At 41.1% G+C, this 25,626-nt stretch overlaps 1 long non-coding RNA gene across 1 annotated transcript in view; it reads right to left on the bottom strand.

Moving 5' to 3' along the window:
• The window catches only part of LOC135320512 (uncharacterized), a 257,975-nt gene extending 253,466 nt beyond the window's left edge, over positions 1-4,509 (bottom strand). Inside the window, exon 1 of the long non-coding RNA XR_010379680.1 lies at positions 4,045-4,509. This is a non-coding gene — a long non-coding RNA (uncharacterized LOC135320512). The remainder of the gene's footprint in view (positions 1-4,044) is intronic.
• Positions 4,510-25,626: the final 21,117 nt, after the last annotated feature.

The raw sequence follows: 25,626 nt of genomic DNA on the forward strand, positions 1-25,626 counted from the left end.
CCCAGCCTTTCAGCCACTCACAGTGGTGCCCTCTGAGCAGACTCAGAATAAGAAAGGACAGGATACTGTCCCTAGATAGCTAGGTGCTTGCCAAAGGAATGAATTCAATAACCCATATATTTGCTTCATCCCATACATAGAAAAGCACTAAATACTTGAACTTGAGATACCTGGCTTTCTTTAGATAACAAGCAATCTTTTATTGTTCCAAGTACCTGGTCTTTGTTGTAAAGCTCCTATTTATCCAAGCTCCTCCCCTACCTCTTGGGAGCAGTCCCTCAGAGATCTGAGAGGCTGTCATCCAGGCTCGAGCCCTCCCGCCAAATAAAATATAACTCTTAAATTTTAGGCTGAACGATTATTTCAATGAAGTCCCAGAATAGACACAACTCATCAATTCTGTAATGGAACACACTGAATCAGGAACCAAAAGCATGTTCTAGTCCCGAAAAACTACGGTTTCCTCTTTCTTCCTGTCATTATACAATCCCACCAGAACTCATTAATTTGCTGTCTGCACGCTTGGCAACCAAACTCAGAGAAGATTCAACTTAACAGAGCTCCATGCTGGGGAGAAACCCCCGCAGAAGCACAGCGGTCGGCCTGCCCTCCCGCACGCTCTGCTGACCCCTAGTGTCCTCCGTGGAGACCAGGCCAACAGAACTGCTCCAAACAGCTACAAAGTCCCACAGATTAAATAAAAGCATTTTATTTTATACTATATGTTATGTATATACTCATCTCTGAAAACAGCTTTGCCAGAAGCCCAAATCTTCAACATTAATCTGCAAAGGCAAATCCGGTCCCCAAGGGAAAACAAGTTTTAAGATGATGCTATGGCCTCCAAAGTCCTCTCCAGGACCATCAACCAAACTGCCTGCAGGCCTGCAGCTGCAGGCGGCTACATGTCTGCTTTTAAAGCAACCCCTTCCTGCCCTCGGGCACTACAATGTCCCTCTACGCCCTCCCTTCTCAGGGTAAGAGCAGCTGCTGCAGAACCTTGCAGGGCAGCACTGACAGGACTGGACAAAAGGATCAGAGCTAAACTAAGCCTTCTGATGACACGAGCTGTGTCACTTTACAGATGAAGATATATATAGAGAGGGGTGGGGTGATATTGCTCAAAGTCACACAGCTAATAAGTGGCAAAGTCCATACCTCTGCTCCTCCCTCTGGCGTGATGCCCCAGCTGGGACGCCCACAGGGTTCTCTCGTGCCTGCCTGACCAGTCCTTTACTGTCACTCATAACCCACAACACGGTCTGACCCTAGCCTGCCTTTTCAGCATCTTTTCCTTCCAATCTCGCAGGAACAAGGCTGCTTGGGCCACTTTATGACTTCCGGCTTCCCAAAACCTCCATGCTCAGGCTGGTCTTGCCTGTGCATCCTTCCCCATGCTCAGAGGCACTTCTTCCCCTGCAGGAGGACTTTTCCACTCTCCGCAGGGACACCCCCTCATGGGAGCCCTCTTCTTGCCCTCAGAATGGCAGGTGTCCCAGGCCACATCCCGAGCTGCCCCATTAGGTCTGCGGGTGCTCAGGTCTGCTAGTCAGACCAGCAGCCTCAGAGCCAGGAATTATGCCCGGGTCACCCTGCAAACCTACTGCCCACCTCACAGCCCCCAGCCAGCAGGCCACCTGGAAGTCACAGCAAGTGCCCCACCCAATCCAGAAGTCTCTTCATTTGCCGGCACCGCTGATGACTTGTCTCCAACCTTTGGTCAGTTTTGCAAAAAAGAGCACCTTCAACAGTGAACAGTGGGTTTTCGCTTCAGCTCCCATCCTTACTGCAAACGTCAAGGGAAACCAAAAGGCCGTTTCTCAACACTTTTCTGATGACACCCTTCCACCCACTATACTCATATGCTCAAGAAAATTGGGTCCACGTGATTTTGTTTCCCTTACGCTAAGTGGCTCAAAACTCTGTGTGATTTTTTTTTCCTTTTTTGAGGGTATTTGTACTCAGTTTCTCGGCTTTAATCTGTTTTTGTCTCTCTCTTCAGTATCCCAAGCAGTTACCACTTCTTAGCCACTTCAGCAGCCTCCCTCCCAACATCTAGTCTAGGAAATGAGCTGTGATGAGGGGCCTGGAGGCAGTCATAGAAGAAGCAACTAAGGGACAGAGAGGCGACATAGTTTGCCCAAGGTGATCAGCCTCAACCCCCAACAGTGTGTTTCACGTCCCTCTGTTTAACTCTTATGCTAAACAAGCTAACTTTTTGTAGATTATGGTTATAAACAGATGAGGTATCAAAATACATACAAGGACACACATCAACTCTAAGATGTTCATTAACTTCACTATTTTGTTTCTATTTTTTTAATTTCTATTAAAAAATAATTAAGAACCTCTGCAGTCAATATAGAAAAATGTTACTGGGTTTTAATCCAGAATATAGAGGTGTTGTGTGTCATTACTCATACTTATTTGTATGTTCACAAGACAAAATGATTTGAAGGTCTCTCTCCCCTCCTCCTACTCAGTACCTGCTCTCACCAGATCTCCCAGTCCACACATCTAACAGCCTTTCACTTCACCCACAGCTGAACTCATCAGTTTTCCCCCAGAGCTCCCTCTGCAGCTTTCCCTCCTCAGAGCACAGCAGGACTATCACTTACCTCATTAATCCACCCAGAAACCTGGGCCTTCCTCCATCCTACCTTCACAGACAGCAATCATCCTTTCATTTTTACCATCTAAACATGCCTTCAATCTGTTCGCTTTTACCCACTGACCGTCCCACCGCTCAAGTGGAAGCCACCAACACTGCACACCTGGACTCACGAGTCTCCCAAGTGTCCCCACAGCCGCTCTCACGTACTTGAGACAAAAGGGATTGTGTCACTCCCGCGGTTTTAGGACTCTTTTCAAACCAACTCTTCTTAGAAGAAACTCCGAGTTCTTCACCTGGTAAAGATCTTTGCCATCAAATTGTCAGCTCAGGGAGGGCAGGACACGCCCTCTCCCCTCGGCCCCTCCCTCTGGCAGAGCATCAGCTTGGGAGGACCTGCTGAGCTACACCAGCCTGTATTCTAACCCTGGTCTTGAGTTCTTAGCAAACTGCTTCACTTATCCATACAAACCCAAGGTAGATTAGAAAGATTTTAGATGTTGAGCTAGACTATTGATTTGGGGATTTTGCACTAGCAACCTGCAAGTACATGTTCTAATGATTCTGTCTTCTTAAAACCACACCCAGATTTAAGGAGTATTTGTGGAATGTCTTCGGAGTAAAAGGGACTGTACTTTAACAGACTGTATGTTTTATAACATGAACAACCCTGACAGGGTCACAAATGGAACCACCTCACAAGTGACAGAAGACAGGTGAGAGGCACAAAGCAACAGGTCACAGAGATGGTAAGAGTAAAGTTGTTTCTCCAACCCCCCAAAAATTTTTTGAAAGAACCGAAAACTCTGAATTTTGAAAGTAAAACACTATCATATAAAGAAATAAAATAAATAATCCTCTTCATCAGTGTTTCAAGATCTGACTGCAGAATTTTTAGCATGCCATACTGAATCCTAGCACAGAAAAATCAGATGGACTAGTGGTGAGTAAGTTCCAGGGAAACGGCAGCAATTCTTCCACTTGTAAGAGGACACACACTCAATTGTCGAAGGTGATTTTAAACCACATTCTGGAGAAATTCAGAAGATTCAGGCACCGATTCTAGATGGTGATGACTCGGAAGGACGGGTTGGATGCATGCTTCTAACTGAGTCACCGGCATTCTTACACTGCAGGGGGAAACGGAGGCTCTCAGTTATGAGCAGAGATGTTCCTGTCATTTCTCCCAGGCCGTGCCTAGGGGACTCAGTGTCCTGCAGCAGCCTGGCCCCAGGCGAGGACCCGCAGCGTGGCCCACTCAACCAGGAGGGGCACTGTGCTTGAGAAAGCCCATCCCCGATGGGAGAAAGAGGGGCTGGTGGGGTTGTGTGTAACTATAAATGATCATAGAAATACACCTGCATACATTCATTTGATACAATAAATATTAGCAGGCTATTTAACAAAATTTCAATTGTCAGTGTTAATTTTACCATTCCTTTCCTCTTGTCCCCTGCACTCTGAGACAGGCTTAGGCTCTCTCACACCTGCAGCTCTGATGCAATAGTTGTGAAGTCATTTTACTTTGCTGCAAGTGTCCTCGCTCCCCGTGTCGCTGTGACTGTCGTCTCTTAACAGAGTCAGATGTCTTCCTGGATCTCTCCCTGAGTTCCTTGCTCCTGCTTCTCAGATCCTGAGATAAAGAACAGGTGAAGACACATGACTAGAAAAGGCACTGTGGACTTGACCAAAGTCCTCAGTGACCCCCCTAGGTGAGTGCTGCCCACCCCTTACCTTCGATTCTCAACGTTCTGCCCAGGGTGACATCCAGACAGGAAAGAGTCTTGGGCCCAATTAAAAGCTGTGAGGCTTGGGTGCAGGGAAAGGTGCAGGAGCTGGTTCTGGAGCCGGGACCCTCCCCACCTCTGCTACTCTCTCTCCCGAGGCCCCGCCCCCAAGCCCCCAGGCTCCCTGATCTTCTGTCCTTCTCTTCTACACTACTCCAAGCCCTTTTCCCCTTCCTTTATTCCCTGATTATCCCCAGCTGGAGTGATTTTTTCATCACAGCATCTAAAAAAATTTCCTACAGCTGAAAAAGAAGTCTCCAGAGGTCAATGCCCACATGGTGGTTCATGAAGAGAGCCCCTGGTTAGGGGGACTCTCACCAACACTCACAGGGCATCAGACATGTTGCAGGGTCGACCACCCCCAACAAGAATTTGCTGTGACCCCTATGCCCGCACAGCATCCCTGTTCACAAAATTTAGTTGGGCCACTTATCCGTTATTAAGAAGCAAAAGTAAAACAATTGCTCATGTTTCTTACTAAAATTATCTATGAGGTGGAAAAAGAAATTGTAATAGAAAAGAACAAATTTGACTCCATGTTAGATGTGTTCGTTTGTCTTTAAACCTGTACCCTGTTTTCTAGGCTAAGACTTGTTATCTCTGCACCTTTTGTAAAAGAAAGTTGCCTTTAGCCTGAAATATCCAGGAGGGCCTATTCTGCGGGCTCTGATCTTTAAGGATGTTAGCTCTTCTACACTTATGTAGAGATTGCAAGTTGCAAAATAAAGAATAAACTTTGTTTTTTTGAGGTTTTACAGGGGTGCCATGATTTGACCCACATGGACAGCTGCAAGAACAAAGGATTCCAAGGAAATCAATTCGTACAGCAAGAAGTTTGCAACAACCAACCACACCCCCACCACTTTTTAGTATAAAAGGAGACTGAATTCTGACTTGGGGAAGAGAGTTCTCCTGGATATCAGTATGCCATCTTCTGAGTCTGCCAGCTTTTCAAATAAAGTCACTATTCCTTACTCCAAAAGCTCCTCTCCCGATTTATTGGCCTGTCATGCAGCAAGCAGAACGAGTTTGGACTTGGTAAATAAATGACTGCATTAGAGGTAGTATGTCTCCACTGTTTCCTCATTTCCAGTATGTCACAACCAATCAATTTTATATGCTGTTTAACAACACGACCAAAAAACCTATTATACGGAATTGATTCCATGGAAATAAAATTATTTCTTCTCCTTCAAAACTTTGTTCTTTTCTATTTTATTTTGTTTTGCTTATTGAAAAGAAAATAAAAGTCAAATCATTTTATTTCACCTATTTGTTATAGCTACATATTGTAAATACTACAAAGATATTTAAATTGCAATAAAAATTGTTCATATATTAGTATAAAGATATATACACAATCAAAGCAGAGTAGGAAAGGAGTGGATATTTACTAAAAATCCACTGCACATCCAGTCTTTTACAAGCATATTCTGGAATATAAGCTCTATTATCCAGGGGTCCACCACCCCCATTCTCACTGCCGAGTCCCAGAGTAATCAACCTCCAAGGCACCAGCATAGAACCACGCGATCACTATTTTAGGTATAAATGAGGGAATTAGCTCTTTCAATTCTAAAACAGAAACCTTAAAATAAATACTGAACTTATTTACAAAGAAAATTGGACACAAAAAGTACAGTTTCTCCCCCAAGTCACAAAGATAATTACTGGTAAAAGCAATATTTGAACTCATCTTCCTGATTCTAAAAACTAAGGTGGAAATCCCCTTCGACTGTGGAGGTCCAGCAGCACAGCCTATCACCCTATCTTTGTTCAGATCTAGCTTTAGACAGCCTGAGACAGCACCCCATTCCTATGGAACTCGAGGGCAAACGATAACAATAAGGATTTTATATTCAGTAGTTTCTTAGGTCTCATTTATATAAAGTGTCAACAGGTCAGCAGAAAACTCTGGGAAATATGAGTGGGTCCAGAGCTTTTTGCTGATAAGAAACAATCTATCAGGACAGAGTGACCTTCCCATGAGAGGCCTCATGGACATAAACTAAAGGCAGCTTAGCAATGAAAACTAGCAAGACCATGGAACTCAAGCAAGAAAGATCCCTGCCATCCCCCACCCAGTTGCCTCTTCACCCACATGGACAAGATGGCAGAAGACCCAGGTTCTTGTCCAAGTTACACCATCATGGATTCTCACCCATAAAAATTTATGACTCTATGCTGTCTTAAGCCATTTCCAACTCAAATATGATGACACCAATATCTCAGCAGATTGTCTATGTCTTCACTTTCTCTCTTCTATTAGGATACTATATCTATGGCCAAAAAGCAGAAATCCAATTAAAAACAACATGCACGAAGGCTGGTGAAAGTCTGCGTAAGAGACTTTGTTCTCACGCTCAGTGAATGAAAACTCAGAAAAAGTGCTCCTTCTCCCTCTGCAAGTGGGAGGTAGCCTGATTGTGTGTGTGTTTGTGTGCACGTGTGTGTGTGTGTAAATCAAATACAATGCATTCTGGGATGTGTACAGATTTTTTTTATGTTACTGTCATTTCATGAGGATGAGCCAACCTTTAAAGTAACTTGAATCTCGTGTTCTGAGAGAGTTTTGATGGAGGAGGGGAAAGGGGAAAGGAAAGGAGGAAAGAAGTAAATGAAGCAAAGGAGTAAGAATACTACTAGGGAAAGGCAAGACTTTAATTTTTTTCCTACTTGCATCACACACAAATTAGGGACTGACTTTCCCCCATGTCTCGTCAAGCACTGAGTTGCAGAAGAAGAGGCGACAGCCCATTTCTCACTGAGATTGTGACTGTACATGGCATCTTATAGACACAAATTATTTACCCTGATCAAACACTCTAGCAGCAGGCTGTAATTCTCCTGTTTTGAGAGACAAGAAAACAGGAGTTCAAAGAGGATGTATAACTTGAGAAAAGTCAGAGGACCAGTAAACTAAAGAGGATGAATTCAAACTCAGATCTGAATGGAGAGTCTGATCTTCCCACTCCCAGGGCTGGAAAATCCTTAACAGACAGGCTTCCCAGCTCCCTGCATTGTTCCTGGCACCAAGCATTTCCCATGGCTATGGTCTGCTGTTCTCACAGACACAGTGCTCTGTGCAGCCAATAACCTCCATTCGACCTTGATCATATACCTGCCTCACTCACCAGGCTTCTCCATACAGACAGGAAAGCTGGCTTTCAAGTGCATACAAAGCCACCCCTGGACTTACCTGGGCTCTTCAGTGGCTTTTCCAGCATAAAGGCAGCCATGAAAGTGCTCACAGTTTGTACATGAGCCACACTACCTCTCTCCATCTGTCTCCCCACCTATACTACTTAGCTATGACCATTTTGAGAATCTTGGAAACAAATTTTTAAAAACAGAAAAGAAAGTATTCTGTAACAAGTACTTAATACTTACAATTTTAAATGACAAGTTACAAAGTGAGTATTTACAAATTGAATCTGCCTTCCTAGGTGTCAGTTTTAACAGTTAAAAAATATAATAGCAAAAATTCTCACTTACAAAATTAACAAAAACATCAACAATAATCTGGAATAAACTCAAAAACAATGCCCATGTTGTACATGGAGAAACACAGGACTGTACTGAGGGGTAAAGTAAGAAGTGTGAATGCAAAGACATCAACATATTGTATGGAGGAAAGCAGTTTTGTAAAGATGAACGTTCTCCTAAAGATAATTCAAAACTTACTTAAAAATCCCATGACAGCTCTTATCTGTTTTTTTTTAACTTGAGCAAAATATTTTGGAACTCTTCAGGAATAATAAAGTCATAATACTAGACAAGAAAATTGGGGATGGAAAAAAGAATAAAAAAATCGCAGTGTCATATATTAAATAAATTTTTACAATATGTAAGATATAGCACTGGAGTAAGAAAGTAAGACTGACAGAAATAAACCATGAGCTCAAAAAGAGACTCTAGTGTACATAAATATTTTGTACAGGTGGGATTTCAAATCAAAGAGCAAAGTATGAATTCAATAATTGTCTTGGGACAATCAGAGAATCACCTGGAAAAAACAAATTCTATTCCAGTCATAATGACCACAAGAAAAATTACAAATAGTGATGTAAATATTAGAAAGTACTAATAACAGCAAATACAACTCTTTGCTCATAGTAATTCAACTTCTCCTCACTATAACAAGTAGTATTATCATCTCCATCATAGAGATTAAAAAATCCTACAGAGGAGATATATACCATTATAAGAAAGTATTTCTAAGAATACTATCAAGGATAAAACCCAAAAAGAAGACATTTACTGTCTTAAGATTATTTTCGGCCACAACAAAAATAAACCTACTGAACAGAATGAAAGGCAAGAAATGACAAGAAAAAGCTCTGTGATACATGTTAATGAAGACAAGGGGTTAATGTTCATAACATACAAAGAGCTGTCACAAAGCAAAAAGAAGCTCCCTCACTTAAATGTGTGCAAAGGACAAAAGGGATGATTCACCTTTTAAAAGTCAGATGGCTAATGAGTGAAAAATGCTCAATACCTCACTGGTCATCAAGTGCAAACTAAAACAATGAAAAAGCAATTTTGCTCATCATATTGGCAAATGTTTTTAAAAAATATTCTAGGTAGTGTCCATCTTTGAGAGAACAAACTGAGCGATCTTTTTGGAGGACGACGTGTCAATGGATATGTAAACTCTGAAAAATGTGTGTACACACAGACTGAACTCCATTTTAGGAATCGTTTCGTTTAGAAAAAAAATCAGTTCAAAAAGATGTACTCATCAGAGCATTTACACAGCACTTTTTACAATGGTGGGAAGAAAAGCTGAAGTGAAATCATATCCAGCGATAGAGAATTGGTTACATAAGTTATTCTACATCTTTTCATTCCCCGCAGGAGAAGGAATTTCTAGAGTCACTTGAAAGGATCCTGTGATGTATGTAATTGTCACATCCAGGGACTAAATTCCCAGAAACCTTAACTAAAGGAATACTCATACAAGATCACAGGAATGTTTGTACAAGAAGGACGCCAGTCAAACACCCTTTCTGACAGTGGAAAATGGAGAAAACTTAAGTATCCACCATCAAGACAATGATGCGGTAAATCAAGGCGAGCTGTGGGCACTAAGGGGCAGGCGTTTTGGCGTGGTCCAAGGCCTTGTCCACATTACTCTCCCACCAAAGGTGTCCTTACACAAGAGACCAAATCTACTGCAATTCAGGAGACCCCTCTACTCTATCTGAAAGGACCGGATGAGTCTGGAGTGGGAGGACGTCTATGATATACACCTCAGTGAATAAACCGAGCTGCACAAAACATATAGTATGGCCTTATTTTTCAATAAAGCATATATACACACACATATACATAGATTTCTCATATACATGTATGTATGTGTATATATATATGACAGGCATAAAGGTCATGAAATATATACACCACATTGTCAGCAGTTTTTACTCTCAGGAAAAAAAGGGGAAGGGATGTAGGGGCCTTTCGGTACCACCACAGTTCTCTTTTCAGTATTTCAGTTAAATATACTTGGAATTTAAAAGTTTATTTAAGTCCGAAGTAAAATGGACGATGCCTCTACAAGACAGAATGCTATACTGGTCATTAAAAATCATGCCAGGGGAGAGAGAATACTGTAGAAAAATGTGTAATAAGCCGAATGGAAAATGGAGGTCTCCACACAGTAAACAGGCACAGAGTGCTCGCTGGTTTTTATGACAGACGTAATACACACTGATGAAAAGAACAGAAAATAGATGTTAAAGTGTTAATTATTATCTCTGAGTAGTGGGACCAGGATAGAAACTTTTGTCCCTTTTTTCAGACTTATTATATTAAATACACATTATTTTTCATCTGAAAAAAGCATTTTTAGATGTCTAGTACCACACATTGAAAAAATTACACTAGTACTTACAGAAATAACTAGGAGACACGGCAGCAGCGTCACACAGTGTAGAACGGGCGATCCTGAATAACACCGCGCAGTTACATAAGGACCCACAAAGTGAGAGCATCTGCTGTCATAGGGCGTAGCCCCCTTCTATTTGTCAGTTGTGTCTTCAGGGCTGAGGCAGTTCTGAGCACGGCCAGTGTCAGTGCTGGTGTCTGGATGGATGCCACTGGAGGTGAGGGCACCTGCAAGCCGAGAGGAAGAACAGAAATCATCCTCTGCTTTTTCTGTCTTGTTTCTTTGTTACTTTTGAAGAGAGGTGTAAATAAGATAAACTAAATCTTCCCTACTAAAATTTCAGTAATGAAACCGTTTTTCAAGTGTTCACAACTTATATTCTGCCTATAACTGTCTTTTCAACAAAACATCATATTTCTTAAATGTTAATTAACTCAGCTAATTAACTACCTGTTGAAACCTATTAAAGAACATGAAATGCACTATGTAAAATCACCACGCCTGCAGTGACTGGCACAGCTGTCTTGATAGCAGTGCAGTCAGCCCCCACCATCCCGTGGCCCTGAGCTCCTGATGCTGCTAAGAGAGCACGCTGCCACCTCAGATGGAGAGAAACGGTGAAAGAGTTTTCTGAAATCTACAGCACTGACAAAACATATCTGAGAAATCCCAGGCTCCTTTGAGGCTGTCATTTTCTGTTTCTGGCCTACACCCGTCAATGAGCAGAACCACCCCATTCCCGAGCCATGGGACTCACGTGGGAAGCAGTTTTGGAGAAATTTCCAGGTATAGAATGTAACCAACTATACATAGAACTCTGAAAAAAGAAAAGATGCAATACTCTGATTTTGGAAGAAACTCAAAATATTCTCCTAAGCCTTAGTAGCTGGAAAGGCTGGGCATCTCCTAAGCCACTTATTTATTTCACAGCCAGTGAGCATCTCCCACAAACCCTGTTTCCCTGTGTCTGCTGGGAGCCTCAGGCACACTGTTGCTGTCGATCTTATAAGTCACAGGGCTGAGGCGTGTGTCTCACGCCTGCAACTCTCACACAGGCTCACCTCCTAGCCTCACTGTCTGAACTTGGCCCCATTTTCTCACCTGTTTATTTGGTATCTGTTCTTCTGTAAGCTGCCTGAAATGCTTTTTGGAACAAGTCAGAAGAATCAGTGGGTAGAGAAATGGACAGATGTACAGGTGAGAGTTGGGGAGACAGAGTGACTCCAAGGAAAGGGGAACAAAGAAAATTTCCTATGCAGAACCCTCTTCTAGTCAGGGAAGAAAACCACCACGGAGAAGTGTGAAGAGGCAGGTGGCTTAGGACTGTTTCCTGGATTCCATGAAAAGTCACACCAAGAGATGAGAGGGTAGAACTATAAATAATAAAAGAAAAAAGCATGCATGCTTGAAAAATATATCTACAATATGTACTTTCTAAAGAATAGATTCAAATCAGCACGGCCCAATAACACAATCCTTGGGTATTTACAGAAGTGAGAATCCCATCTCCAAACCACAAGGCATCCCTTCGGAGCACTAAGAGTCTACACGGGACGGTCATAAAGCTGTCACCGCAAAAGCGATGCTATTCTGCCCTTACGAGGGATGAGCAGCTGTGCTCGGGCTGCCGACGCGCGCCATTTACACCCCACAGCACCTCTACGGGAGAGGGACGCCTAGCGAGCCCCATCTCTGCAGGACAGAAAACAAGTCCAGGAGAGGCTAAGCCGACCTACCAGTTCTCCATCTCACAGGACTGGTCACTCCAGAGCAGGACTCGAACTCGGACCCACGTTTGTAACCGCAGTACTACCGTGATTTGTGTGCTTTTTGTGTGTATAATACATTTGTGTCCGGCATGAAAGGATATTTAACAAATGTTCGGTTGTCTTGTCTATCTCATTAGCTCACAATCTTTATATTTTTGAATTGTACTCTTTTCCCCTGGAGAAAGGAACGGAAAGAGCGAGGGTCAGAATGAGATGGGGCTCCATTCTTTATCTGTTACCACATCTCATCCAGTCCCCAACCAGGAAGAAGGAGCAAATGTTCTCTTCATCTTTAAAGAGAGAGCTCCACTGATGGTGACTTACTCAACTCCAAAACCAAGTCTGGGGGAAGGGCACAGACAGCAACCAGAGAAGTATCACCCGTAGGAAGGAGAAAAGAGATCAGGGGAGGGCTCAGGGGGTCAGCCTGATTTAATTTCAATGGATAATATAATACCACAGACTAAAAATACTAGCATGCAGTGAATTTGCTATTTCTTGACATCTAGCAAGTTTTCATAGCCCGCATGAAACATTATCGTGAACTAGTGAAAGGAAGAGTCCACACTCAGGGAAAATCAATGCCACAGGCAGGCTGAAACCCAGGTTGGAGGAAAGGAAGAGAAAAGGCATAGTTAAGAAGAGGGGAAAGTCTGGGAAAAAGACATCATCACAAGGACTCTCCAGCATCATCCAGCAATCATATAATCATTCATTCAAGAGAGAGTTACTTAGGTCCTATTTTGTGCAAGATTTTACACAGGGCAAAGCAAGAGTGCAGCGTCCATGGTGGCAGCAAGTGGCGGGGCTATAATACAATTCTGATCCTAGTACCTTGCACAATTGTACTCAGTATAAAGGCAAAAAAATAAGGTAAAATAATACTATGTAAACTCTACGCATGGTTGAAAAAAATTAAAGAAGACCTAAATACCTGGACAGACACACCACGCACATTCCTGGATCAGATGACAGAGCTCTTGGGATGGCAGTGCTCCCCAGAGCGATCTGTATACTCAACGTGGTCTCGATCACAATCCCAGCGGGCTCCTCTGCAGTAACTGACTAGCTGCTGCTACTATTCATATGGGAATTTGAGGGACTCAGTAACCAAAACGTACTTGAAAAAGAAGAAAAACATGAGAGGACTTGTAATTCTCAATTTCAAACCTTACAACTGTATCTCCAGGTGAGATTAGAGGCCATTTTTAAGTTATTACTGGGTTTATCCTTATTTTCAAAATTCTGTACAATGAATATACCTGTTAGAATAAGAAAAATAAAAAGTAAGATATCTTGTAAAACATGCACAGTGATTCATTCATTAGGAAAAATATTATTTTAACTATAAAGAGGTAAACAAATATCTAGTGAAAAAGGACTACTTAAAAACAAGTGTGCATTTATAATTTTCATAAATTGAAAACTGAAAAGCACAAAAACATCAAGTTTCTAGGGAGACTAGTGAAACATATTAATAGTTATTTTCAAAAATTCTAATTGAACAATGAAAACTCAAGAAAGGGAAAATTGTGATTGACACCCAAGTGCAAACACATGGAGAGCAAAGGCCTAGAAATCACAGTTCCTTTAAATCTGCTTCTAACTCAATAGGAGAGGAAATTCCTCACTTAGGGGACAGTGGAATCCCATACATAAGACAGGATACACAGTACAAACTGCAGTAGTATCGGGAGTGAATTTCTTAGAATTCTAATGTTACAACATTGCTGAAAAACTATAAAAACACTGACAGACAGATTAAAACACACAGTCATATATATTATATTGAAACATATGTAGTCTGCTCCCATGTTGCATAGAAATACAAACATATTTGTTCATTTATGGGCACTGAATATTTTATCCCAGGTAGAATATTTCAACTAAAACAAATAATCAATAATACACTCCTCTTGACAAATCTACTTGATAAGTTACTCTGCTATGTAACCATAATGTGTTTAAGATAGATCTAAAATTAGTGAAAAATCTTTGTATGGTTTCTTGAATTGTTCTCAAAATTCCAAGCTTAATTTTCAAATAGATCTGAGCAGTATTTCTATATTATCTTTTCCCTTGTGAAATGAACAACACAGTCTGTTGTCAAAATTCTGTCCTTACAATGATTCACGAGCACCATTTCCTAACAAAACTGCTGAACAGCAAGGCACTATCCAGACACTGTGACCAAATAAATGAAACACAAGGAAGACAGTGACCCTAACCTGGAGGGCTTATAATCTGTGTCAACATCGGGTTTTTATTTGATTGGTTTGATTGGGTAGCAAAATAAAATCAATCAAGTACTTTCTGCTTTTAGCATTCTGTAAGTCATGACTGTTTTTAGTGTCATGAGAAGGAAAGACTTAAGCATGACTTGATTAGGTCAACTAGCAACAATCATCACTGGAGAGTGAGTAATAAAGAAGTTAACTGATAGAAATGCTTCTGCCTACATGAGACCTAAAATAAATCTATACTGATATCCGAAAGGAAAATGAGGAGATGAGGTCCCCAATGAGAAAACAAACAAGGAATCAAAAAAGGAAAGACGTTTTCATTAACGATTCCAGGCAGTAGTGGAGCATGGTGGTGAGGATCACAGATGTTTGGGACGAACCTGAGTGCCTGAACTCCCACAGCACTGGGTAGCTGTGAAACTGATATTTCAGAGAAATTTTCTGCATCTCAGTCTTCTATCCATACACTGGGGACAACAACCGCACCCATCTCCTAGAACGGTCCTACGAATTAAGTTATTTTATATATAAAATTTTAAATAAAATACCTCAGATTTTAAATAATACCCCAAAAGCACAAGGAACAAAGAAAACAGAGATAAATTGGAGTTCATCAAAATTTAAAACTTTGCTTCAAAGGGCACCATCCAGAAAGTGAAAAAACAACACACAGAAGAAATTTTTTTCAAATCATTTATCTGATAAGGAATTTGTATCTATAAAAAATAAAGTACCTCCTACAAATCAACAATAAAAAGGCAACTCAATTAAAAGGTGAATAAAGGATCTGAAATGGTATTTTTCAAGGAAAATATACAAATGGCCAATAAGCACAATGAAACGATGTTCAATATCATTAGCTGTAAGGGAAATCAAGTCAAACCCACTAGGAGAAACCGCTTCACACTCACAACAATAGGTTATAATAAAAAAAAGAGTAACAAGCACTAATAAGGACACAGAGGAAGCGGAGCGCGCAGCCCTTGCTGGTGAGGACGTAACACAGCGTGGCCACTTTGGAAAACAGCCTGGCAGGTCCTCAGAGAGTTGAACATTTGGTTTCTGAATGACCCAGCAACTCTGCTGTCTGGGCACAAACGTAAGAGAACTGAAAACAAATGTCCACATAAAAACTCCTACAGGAATATTCATGGCGACACTACTCATCACAGCCAAAAAGCAGAAACAACCCAATTGCCTATCACCTGATGAATGGGTAAACAGTGGGGCCCAGCCATACAGTGGAATATTAGTCAGCAATAGCAAAGCATAGAGTACTGACCCAGGCCACAACGTGGACAAACTTTGATAACGTTACTCAGTGTTAAATAAGTCAGTCACAATAGACGGTTCCATCTACATGAAGTGACTCGATTTAAATGAAATGTCCAGCACAGGCAAATCCACAGAGAGAGAAGAGTGGCTCCTTGGGGCTGGGGGAGGATGGGGAAGATGGGAATGACTGCTTATGCATACGGGGCTTCCTGTTGGGGGAATGAAAATATTCTAAGATTAAATGGGATGCACAATTCTGGGCATAGAGTAAAAACGACTGTATATTTAAATGGGTGAATTGTATTAAAACTGGTAAGAAAAAAGCAACTCGGGCCAGTACCTTCCCTAGTAAATGCAAATTGCTAACTTTTATTAGAGGAAGAAGAAACTGCCCTCAGCATGAAAGTAGGAGATCAGCAAATGTGAGTTAACCAAAATTGGACAAGAGCATTTCACTTGAAACAGTTGCTGAGTGTACACGAAATATTCAGAAATAGGAAAATCAGTTTCACATCAGGAAGAAGCATTCTTCTTCAAATGCAGATCAAGGATTCAGCAAGCCCAGCTGCTACAAATGACCAGAGAAGAAACCTGGTTCTTAAAACAAGCACCAGAGCCAACAAGGAAATGGTGGTGAGGAAAGCAGGCGGCCGAATATCTGGAACAGTTTGCTACAAATAATTTCTCCACTGAAAATTTAAAAATAAAATGAAAGTGATAAAATGCTCTGTTGACCTCACGTGAATGGGCTTCCTTCGGTGCTCGACTGTTCTGTAACCCCGATTGAGAGACTCAGGAGAATCAGCATGTCTCCTGGGAGTCCCCAAAGGACTGCCCACCAGCACGCTGACCACCATCACATCTGCCAGGGTTGAATTGCAGAGAAGAGACCAACATCTGAAAGGCACAGGAAATGTTGACAAGGGAAGAAAAGGCTGCAGTCAGTCCTGGGACAGAGGCCCTCTGAGCAGAGGCCAGAAGGCTGCAGGTGAACTGCAGTGGCCGTGGGACAGGAAGCGACCATGGGGGAGCATATCTCAATTCTCTCCTCTCTCTCCATCGGGTAGGAGTGGTAAACTTGCATCCTTCTCACCTGGAACTGTGGGTTGGCTGGCAGAAGTCTTACCGACATGGAATGATTATTCAAGTCTCTGTGGAAAAAGTCAATAAATCGAGAGGGAGTAGGGAGCCAACTCCACAAGCCTCTCAATTGCACACTTATTTATTGTGTATAATCAAAGGAAAAATTCATTAACAATTGTGTGATAGTAATAGGAACTTCGGGAAAGACAGTATGAAGCAGAGATTGTAGAATACACAATGAGTACAAAGGATTAGTGTATCTTTAGGGAAGTAATGGAGTGAGGGGAACAAGATACATTTTTAGACATGTGAATTACAAAGCAGACCACCAGACCAGCCAGGTCCTTGTTCTGTGGATCATAGACTATCTAACAGCACACAAGCTCAGCGTTTATACCTGAGGGCCTCGGTCCTTGCTTTGCAACCAGCAGAGTGCTATCTAAAACCTCAACTATGCAAGCAAAGCATTGTCTCTGCTTTTTAATGCAAGGAGACTGGAGTGAGGATGTACAGGCACTTGCTTGTAAAGCAGTTTTTAAGCATATATTTTTCTTCTTAAAGTTCACAGGCGGCTGGAGTGTGTTACAATTTGTTAAACCAATCATGGGCTCCCACATGGAACCATTATGGAGGACACCCTAAGATGACAAATCCTGCCTCTGGGTCTTTTCCTGCCATCTTCAGCCACTCTAGCAGGGTCTAGGTACATCCGTGAATAACGATCCTACAGAACTACCCACACTCTTAACTCCTGGTGCTTGAAACTTAATTTTAGCTCTACACAACTTACCGTAGAAAAGTTTCAGAAATAAAAGGTATAATATTCCTTTTATATCTCATCATATTACTGATTTTTCTGATTGCTCTAAGTTGCTTCTACTTGGTAAAGCAGATAATTCTGCAGGTGAATTCAGTAATTTCCATTGGGAATATCTAGCCATTTTGGGCTCTCTAACTTCTATTGGTCAAATACCGATACACTTAATTGATTTCTTTGTTTATCAATTTCAGCCGGGAGGAGAGGGAGTGTCACTCTTTTCCTCAGCCCACCCTCAACACTTTTCTCATCAACTCAGGCCTCCTGAAAACAAAACAAAGGATTTGTTTCCCTTCTACTCTTTCCACAAAACCAACAGGAAACATCAGCCTGGAGAAAGAATTCAACACAAATGTTAAAACAAAAATCTATAAACCTGGAGCAACTCCATCTCCGAATCATGATACACAATGACATGAGAGTAAGTGTGTCAGGCACAAAGCATGCGTGAGCCTGACCACCTGATTTCTATTCTTCAAAGGAAGGAAGGTTTTCATATTTTTTATTATCATTCTTTGTCATTGTTTCTGAATATGCCAAAAAATAGTTTATGAAAGAATTATGCACTGCAATAACAGGTTACTATTGTATCAATTATAGAAGGCATTCAGAGGGGATAGGAAAAGCCACCTCTGTAAAAAATGCAAAATTTCTTCCCCTGTTAAGAACACGTATACAAAATGCAACAGAGAATTCAAATTCTTGTGGAGAGGTGCAAAAGCCACAGAACGAAAGCAAAGTCAACAGAATGAGTTAATTCAGAATTCACTGGACAAACATGCTCAATGTATTCAAATAATTTTAAAGGCACACTGCAAACCATTCACTTTATGATCTGCAGGCTAGAGGAAGCATTTCCTGCTTTAACAGACAACAGAAATCAATAGGGTGCCCCAACAAACAAGGACCAAAGAACAATCAGGTTTTTAACAGCTCTGATAAATCAGCATGTTCTAAAGATCAAAATCCAGAAATTTTAAACATTCATTCACACCACAATGAAACAAGCACTTAAAAAAAAAAAAAAACAAAGAAACTAAGCACATAGATCATGTACATAGAACAATGAGGACTTCATGTACCGCTGGAAGAACAGGCTATAGCCTTTTACTTGAAAAATAAAACTACTTTTAATGATAACTGCTAAAACACATTTCATCATTCATGTTGCCTTGAAAAATCTGAGGCACTTGTATCTGATCAGAAAAGCAATTCTGGGTAATAGTCGGTTACAATTCAGTGCCAGTTTGCTTTAGAAGAAAAGAGAAAAAAAAGCTACTGTTTCTCATATCCTGCACAAAGTGTGAAGTGCCTCCCTCCCTCTTTCTCCTCCCGTTTTCTGAGCTCATGCTCCCCAACCCTTCTGAAACAAGTATGAGAAACTCTTATTCCCACCAATATGCAAAATGACAAAAGAATATCAATTTATTTGTGTAAATATATGCCTATACCTTGAACTGTAGGAGAAAGGTATCAGAAGTCCATATGAAACTTATTTCTAGATTCCTGAAATCACACACACAAACGTTCACACAGACACAGACACATACCCCCTGGATTACTGGGCACTTCACAAGTTTAGGAATTCCAACTTCTAGAAGATAACTTTGTAGTTAGTTTAAAATACAAATCTGTCAGCTTTTGAAAGCCTTGATCATCTGCTAAACCATCCAAATATCAAAGAGATCCAATTAGCTTTCTCTGTAGAATGTAATTTCACTTGATGGCAAAACAGACCCTAAGAAGTACTGGATCAAAGATTCGTGTTTATCACTACCTATGATCGTTTTTAAGCACATTAACAGATTCAGAAATGTATGTCTCAACAACATTTATTCTTATTGAAAAAGCATACGTGTTCAACTCTCTATACAGTGACTAGGTCCCATGATGGTGTTTAAGAGCTATTTTGCGCATTGAAATATTTATTTTCAAGTGCAGACAAGGAGGGTGTGTATTACTCAGTTGTAGAGCACCTGCTTAGCATGAACAATGTCCTGGATTCAGTCCCCAGTACCTCCAAAAAAATAAATAAAAATAAGTGCATATTTAAAAATAAGAATAAACTTATATAAAATAAAAGCAGACTAAAAAGCACTGCAATCTATATGCTACAATTATACTAAAAAAAAAGTGTTCCTTTCAAATATTGACTATATGCCAATCACAGAGACTATCACAAATCACACCTGAACCATCACGTGTGATTCTCAACAACCCTAAGTAGACACGGATGAGAAACCCGGCACTGAGGATGAGGAGACGGAGCTCGGAAGATCCGGGGACTCTGACCGTCCTGCTCCCCGTGACACCACATCAACCCAGGGCAAGCTCTGACAGACCTGCTCTGAGGGGACACCCAGCTGCATGGAACCTTGGGGCATTGGGGAGTCCCAGAAAACACTAAAAATTGTTCAGTGAAAAACCAGCTCAAATATATTACACTTTGCCACATCCTTTAAAAAGGGAAAATGACTGAGACCTTTTTGATGCCTCCGTGTCCTTTCTGCCATCATCAATTATTTGCCCTCTCAGGGTGACCAGTGAAGAACTGGACCCCATATGAAATGCACTCAGATGGAAGAGCTTTTAAAGTTATTTTAAGAAGTTTGTAAGACCCTGTCTATGCCTCACACAGGTGGTCATCCATCACTTCTCACCGGTGTGGACGTACCACCTGAAATCACTCCTTTCTGCTTTTTAAAATCCCTTCATCTAATCCAGGCTTTTCAACAGCAAAGAAGCACCTCAACCACAGACACTGGACAGCTTTTCACCAAACGGACTCGAACAGCCCATTGTACTATCTGGAAACCCTTTTCTTCTATTAAAACCACTTCCAGATACTTCATCATTTTCTGATTGGTGGACTTGGCCTCTGACTGGCCTACTCAGAGAGCTCCCAGCCTCACATGCGGGGGTGGGAGAGGACCCTGCTGTTGGGGGAAATCAGTGAGGAAGGCGGACATACTCCCGCCAGGTCTGCAAGGGTAGAATTGCCACAACGTGCTCAGAAATTATACCGTCATCACCCCTGGGCTCCCATGGACTTGTTTCACATTAACCAAACTCATGACACACTGATGAAAGAAAACCAGAAACTTAACTTATTAATGTAACAGAAGACGTGAAACTATGAACCAGACTGAAATATCAGAGTTCAACCATGAGTACATTTTCTCAATGGCCTAATCACGGGGAGGCAGTCACATGGCAAGCATGGACAGAAACAGAGCAGGAAGGGTTTCTAGATTAACTCAATGGACTAAATTTCTGTTATAAGAACTGATCTACTGCCTGGAAAACAAATAACGCCAATCACGATTCACTCTCTGTGGACAGTGGCCAATACATGACTATGAGCATCTGTGTAACTCTCTTTTCCCTGTCCTTTCTGGGCTAAAATATGCACAGAGGTACAAAGATTCAGGGATGCAGATAACACTAAACACCCAAAGCCCATCTCTGGGAGCCTCAAACCAGTAAGCCAGGGTTTAGATACCAGCTCTGCCACTTACTATTTCTGTGATTTTGGCCAACTTACCCTCTGTGTGCCTCAATTTCCACACTGTAAAACTGGGATAACAATCAAACCTTCCTTACTCGCTTGTTGAGAAGATTGAAGGATTCATTTCTGTAAAACTCTCAGAAAAGAATGTAGCACATTTTGGGTGTTCAACAAATGTCAACTTAATATCAAAGTGATTTACAAGTCTCCCTTCTAATCATCTTATGTGTTTCCTGGCTAGTATAAGTCCCAAAGAAAATCCTTATTACTCCTTTTATAAACTCTTGGGGAGGACCCTTCTCTTCCATCCCACCACCTGTTTAAACCGAGGGAGGGAATGCCTCCTAACCACTCCTCTGGGCCATGGAGAGTGCTTCTCCATTCACACCCCTGGCCCCTGGCCAACAGCTAGCCCTCGTCACACTAACAGAGTGAGGTGTGAGTCCGGGGAGACAAGCAGGGCATTTGAAACCCTTCCTTTCCCTCCAGTGTTGATCACCATTGGGAAGCACTTGGGATGCTCGGCTTCATGACAGGACAGCTTTGTGCATGAACGGGCAGGTCCTCTCAAGGGAAGGCTCGCTATGTCACAGAGCTACATGGGACAGGGTGAGTCTCTAATTCTGGGACACAGTATCATGACACGCATTTTCCCACAGCCCTGAAGTTCATGGAGAACGTGGCTTCATCAGTAACAAATAAGACATTTATCGCCTGCCTACTCTTTTGTGTCATCTCTCAGTTGGCTGCTGGAGACAACATGTGTATAAGTATTGGATCCCTTTAAGCCCCAAAATATATGAAGTAACAAAGAATTCTGTGGCTTAACGTTGGTTCAGGGCGACTGTGTAACAGTTCTGACTCTGCTGATGCTTAATTATGGGTATAGGAAATAAGGAACCTCCTCAAATATCTTTCAGCATAAAACCAGCTTTTCTTATTTTCCTGTTTCTTAGTAATTGCCAAAGACTCTCAAATGATGGCTTCACACAAAAAAGCAGCTAAAGTTTATGAGCCCTCTTGACATATCCACTGTGGTAAACACTTTACATAATTTCTAATTCTCACAATTCTACAAAGCAGATATGAATGTCCCCATCTCACAGACAAGGGAAAAACTCAGAGCAAACTGACTCAGGCTCACGTGGCTCAGTGGCAGCACGTGCACGCAAACCCAACTCAAAAATCTACACCCCTTCATATATGTACCAAACCTCCTACCACCAATTAACACACAGCGGCGGAGTCAATACTCAGGGAACTCAATACACTTTTCAGCTTTAAGGTGCTCCAGAGGCCGCTTCAAGCTGTTTTATAAAATCCCGGCTCACTGACTTCTAACACTGGAAGAAAAGACCGATTTTGCCATTGTTTGCACAGCAAGTCTGAAATGTTCACAGCGAGATGACAGAATAAGTCTAAGACATAAGCAGAATAATTTTTCCAGGTAGACAGACATAATGGACATTGTGCTATTCTGAAGCACTAAGCAACGGAATCAAAACAAAATAACATTTGTTAAGCCTTCTTTTGCAAAAGGAATATTAAGACTGTTAGAAGTTGCAACAGCGCCACCTATGGCTAAAATGACCTTCCAGGTTGCCGGGAAAGATGCAACACAAAAATTGCCTGTAGGATCAGAAAAGAGAATCAGATAACTAAAAGCTTATGTAGCACATACTGCACTTTGCTTCGGGGGAAGGGAAGGGTATTCAGTATTTAATATGATATTGCTAATACTCCTGAATATAAACAAAAGACATAGGTTCATGGAAACTCATCTTAGAAGAGGAAAGAATCCAGTCCAGCCACTTCATTTTACAGGAGGGGAAACTGAGACATGGGTTCTGTCCTGCAATCGGCAGCAAAGCTCTCCCAGGCCTCATGTCTTGCACTGTAGCATAAACCAACAGATCTGTACTAGGCCTATATTCATAAAAGTCACGTTTGTATTTTTCCAACAGTAGGTTATCTAAGTATCTTGCAAAATAATTCTCAAAGAGCCAGGATATCATACAAGATTGATGAAATACAAAAACATTTATTTACATAATAAAACAGCATGAGCTTTATTCTATTAAAAAAGTGACTTGTTAAATCAATGTTTTGATATTTTAAACCTGTTAAGAGTGCAGGAAAAAAAATCAAAATTTTGCTTAATCACAAAAGAGAGAAGCTTATTCCCTGAAAATGATCAATGTGGATTTTACTAAACTTAATGAATCTGGTCAGAATTCCACGAATTTAAATGTCTGTGTGGATGGTTACACGGCAACATGAATTCTGAGTTGTAACAATACATATTCTGTGTAAATAATATTCAAGGTCGTCTGATTAAGGCAATTTAACTAGTCCCTGTCTCACTAGTATGATACAGATTTCATTAAAACTTCATACTACACTAAAAAAAAAAAAAAAAGAATCCTTGTTACTTTAAACCATATTCAAATATATCATATATATAAATATTATAAATATTGAATATGCATCAGAAATAAGCGACACTCTTTAGTATTCAGAGTTGATCCTTCTAAAATATCTGTCATTCTGACAGCACATTTTTATTAAGCACCTCTTGGGTTCTTTGTATACAAGGCGTCTAACTCTCACAGTCAGACAAGTTAAACGATATTACTCAAATTTCACAAATAAGGAAATGTACTTAAGCCATGAAAACAACTTACATATTCACCATCAGGAAAGAAAAGAGTAAAGATTTTACTTATAATATTCACTGACAATCTTGTCTTCCATATTAAGACTACATAAAACCAATTCAGTCTTTGTAAGTATTTCTGTCAATAAGGGCCACTAGAGAAAAACAAGTAACATCATTAACAGTGGTTGGACTTTCAAAGCCCACTTCTCTTTGGCACTATAATTGTTTTTAATGTTTTGTTTTTTGTGCTAACAGACCACTAAATTAAAAAAATTAACTTTTTAAGTAATTACCTGAGAATTAAACATTTGTGAAAATGTACAATTTTAATTTATGACACTCTGTCTCACATTCTCACTGGTGTCTCTCCTTTGAAGTCCTCATAAGGCTGAGATCACTAAAATCGGCCATTTATGGAGTCACAGAAGTTCAGGTAGCCACTCAACGGGAGGCTGATTAGAGGAGCAATTAAGAATGCATCCTGTGCAGCCTGGGTTCCAGCACCGAGCTAGCCACGGCCAGCTGGGTGTGATTTAGGACAAGCTGCTCCATCTCTCAATCCCTCAGCTGCAAAAAAGGAGACACTGATACCTACCCTCAAACACCTGCTATGAAGTAAAACATGAGGAAAGCATTTTAGTGTTAGGTAGGTGTCCACTCAGAGCGAGTTTGGTCATTATGATGATGAGGATGGCTGTTAATAAATTAAGCTAGACCAAAAAGGAGAAATCACCTTCAAGGAGAAACATTTTAATTCAATCAGCATTTCCTTTTGGATGGATTGCAGAATGTTCTATTGATGTTTTTAATAAACCAAGTTTTGTCCATTAATTATAGATTTACAGGTTCATGGACAAGTCTCCAGAAAAAGAATTAGAGGCCTCTAACCTCTGAATACTAAGAAAGTAAATTAAAAAAAAATCATTTGGGAGATTATACATCATTTGGGAGAGTATGTGCTTAGCATGCATGAGACCCTCAGTTCAGTCCCCATAAACTCCATTTAAAAACTTTCTTTTTTAAGAAATGGAGAATTAAAGCAAAAAGATGGAGGAATACAGAATATTTTAGAGACTCATCTCAGATTTAAGATGGGGAGAAAACATCCATTTCTCAGAGGAAATCTTGAGAACTATGTAAACAGTATCTGAGATGTCTAGTCTTCTAACATTATTCATGAATTCATATTACCAAGTCTTAAAACTACCTGATAACCCACAGAGGTGATACTGATCGTAACACCTGCCAACACGGATCGAGCTCCCGCTAGGACTGCTCTGTTCTGACATCTCTGCTCCTGAGGCCTGACCAGGCTGAGAGCACTAAATTCGGTCATTCATGAGCATCTCGTGTAAGTCCTCAATGTGTGCTTCTAACTCTCCCCTCACCAGCCCCTCTGAGGGAAGCACTGTTATCATTATCCCCACCTGCAGATAAGGCCACTGAGGCACAGAGACTAAACCCTTTCCAGGTCACATTGGCATTAAAGGACGTCTGTATTTCTGCTGTTTTGCTTTTGACAAAGTAATCTGAGATAACAATTCAAGGGAGACTGTTAAATAGTCAAGTCTGTCAGGTCTTCACCTCAAAGAGCAGATACTATAAATTCCTGATGTAGGATGAGGCTGCCGCCACAAACTGACTCAGCTTGAAATTAATATCCAAGGTGAAGCAGCGGATTCACGTAAATATTCACGACTGTCAACTCCGCTCACGGGTCTGGGCCCTTCACTGCCTGAACGGGGGTGAAATCCCCACCCGTGTCAGGGAGGGACTCGCAGCTCTTCCGGGACTCACCCAGGATTCACGGGCTGTTTCCCCCCACAGGCTGTCCTCAACGATTAAAAAGCTCTCAAGATTTTTACACCATGCAAAACTGAAAGAAATTTCTGCAGATGGAGCACTTTCTCAGGCTTAAACCTTTTTTGCCTACACTCAGCAAGGGGCAAAAAAAAAAAGAAACATGACTCTACAAAGTCTCTGA

Source organism: Camelus dromedarius, unplaced genomic scaffold (assembly GCF_036321535.1).
Source record: "Camelus dromedarius isolate mCamDro1 unplaced genomic scaffold, mCamDro1.pat HAP1_SCAFFOLD_176, whole genome shotgun sequence".
NCBI classification, from domain to species: domain Eukaryota; kingdom Metazoa; phylum Chordata; class Mammalia; order Artiodactyla; family Camelidae; genus Camelus; species Camelus dromedarius.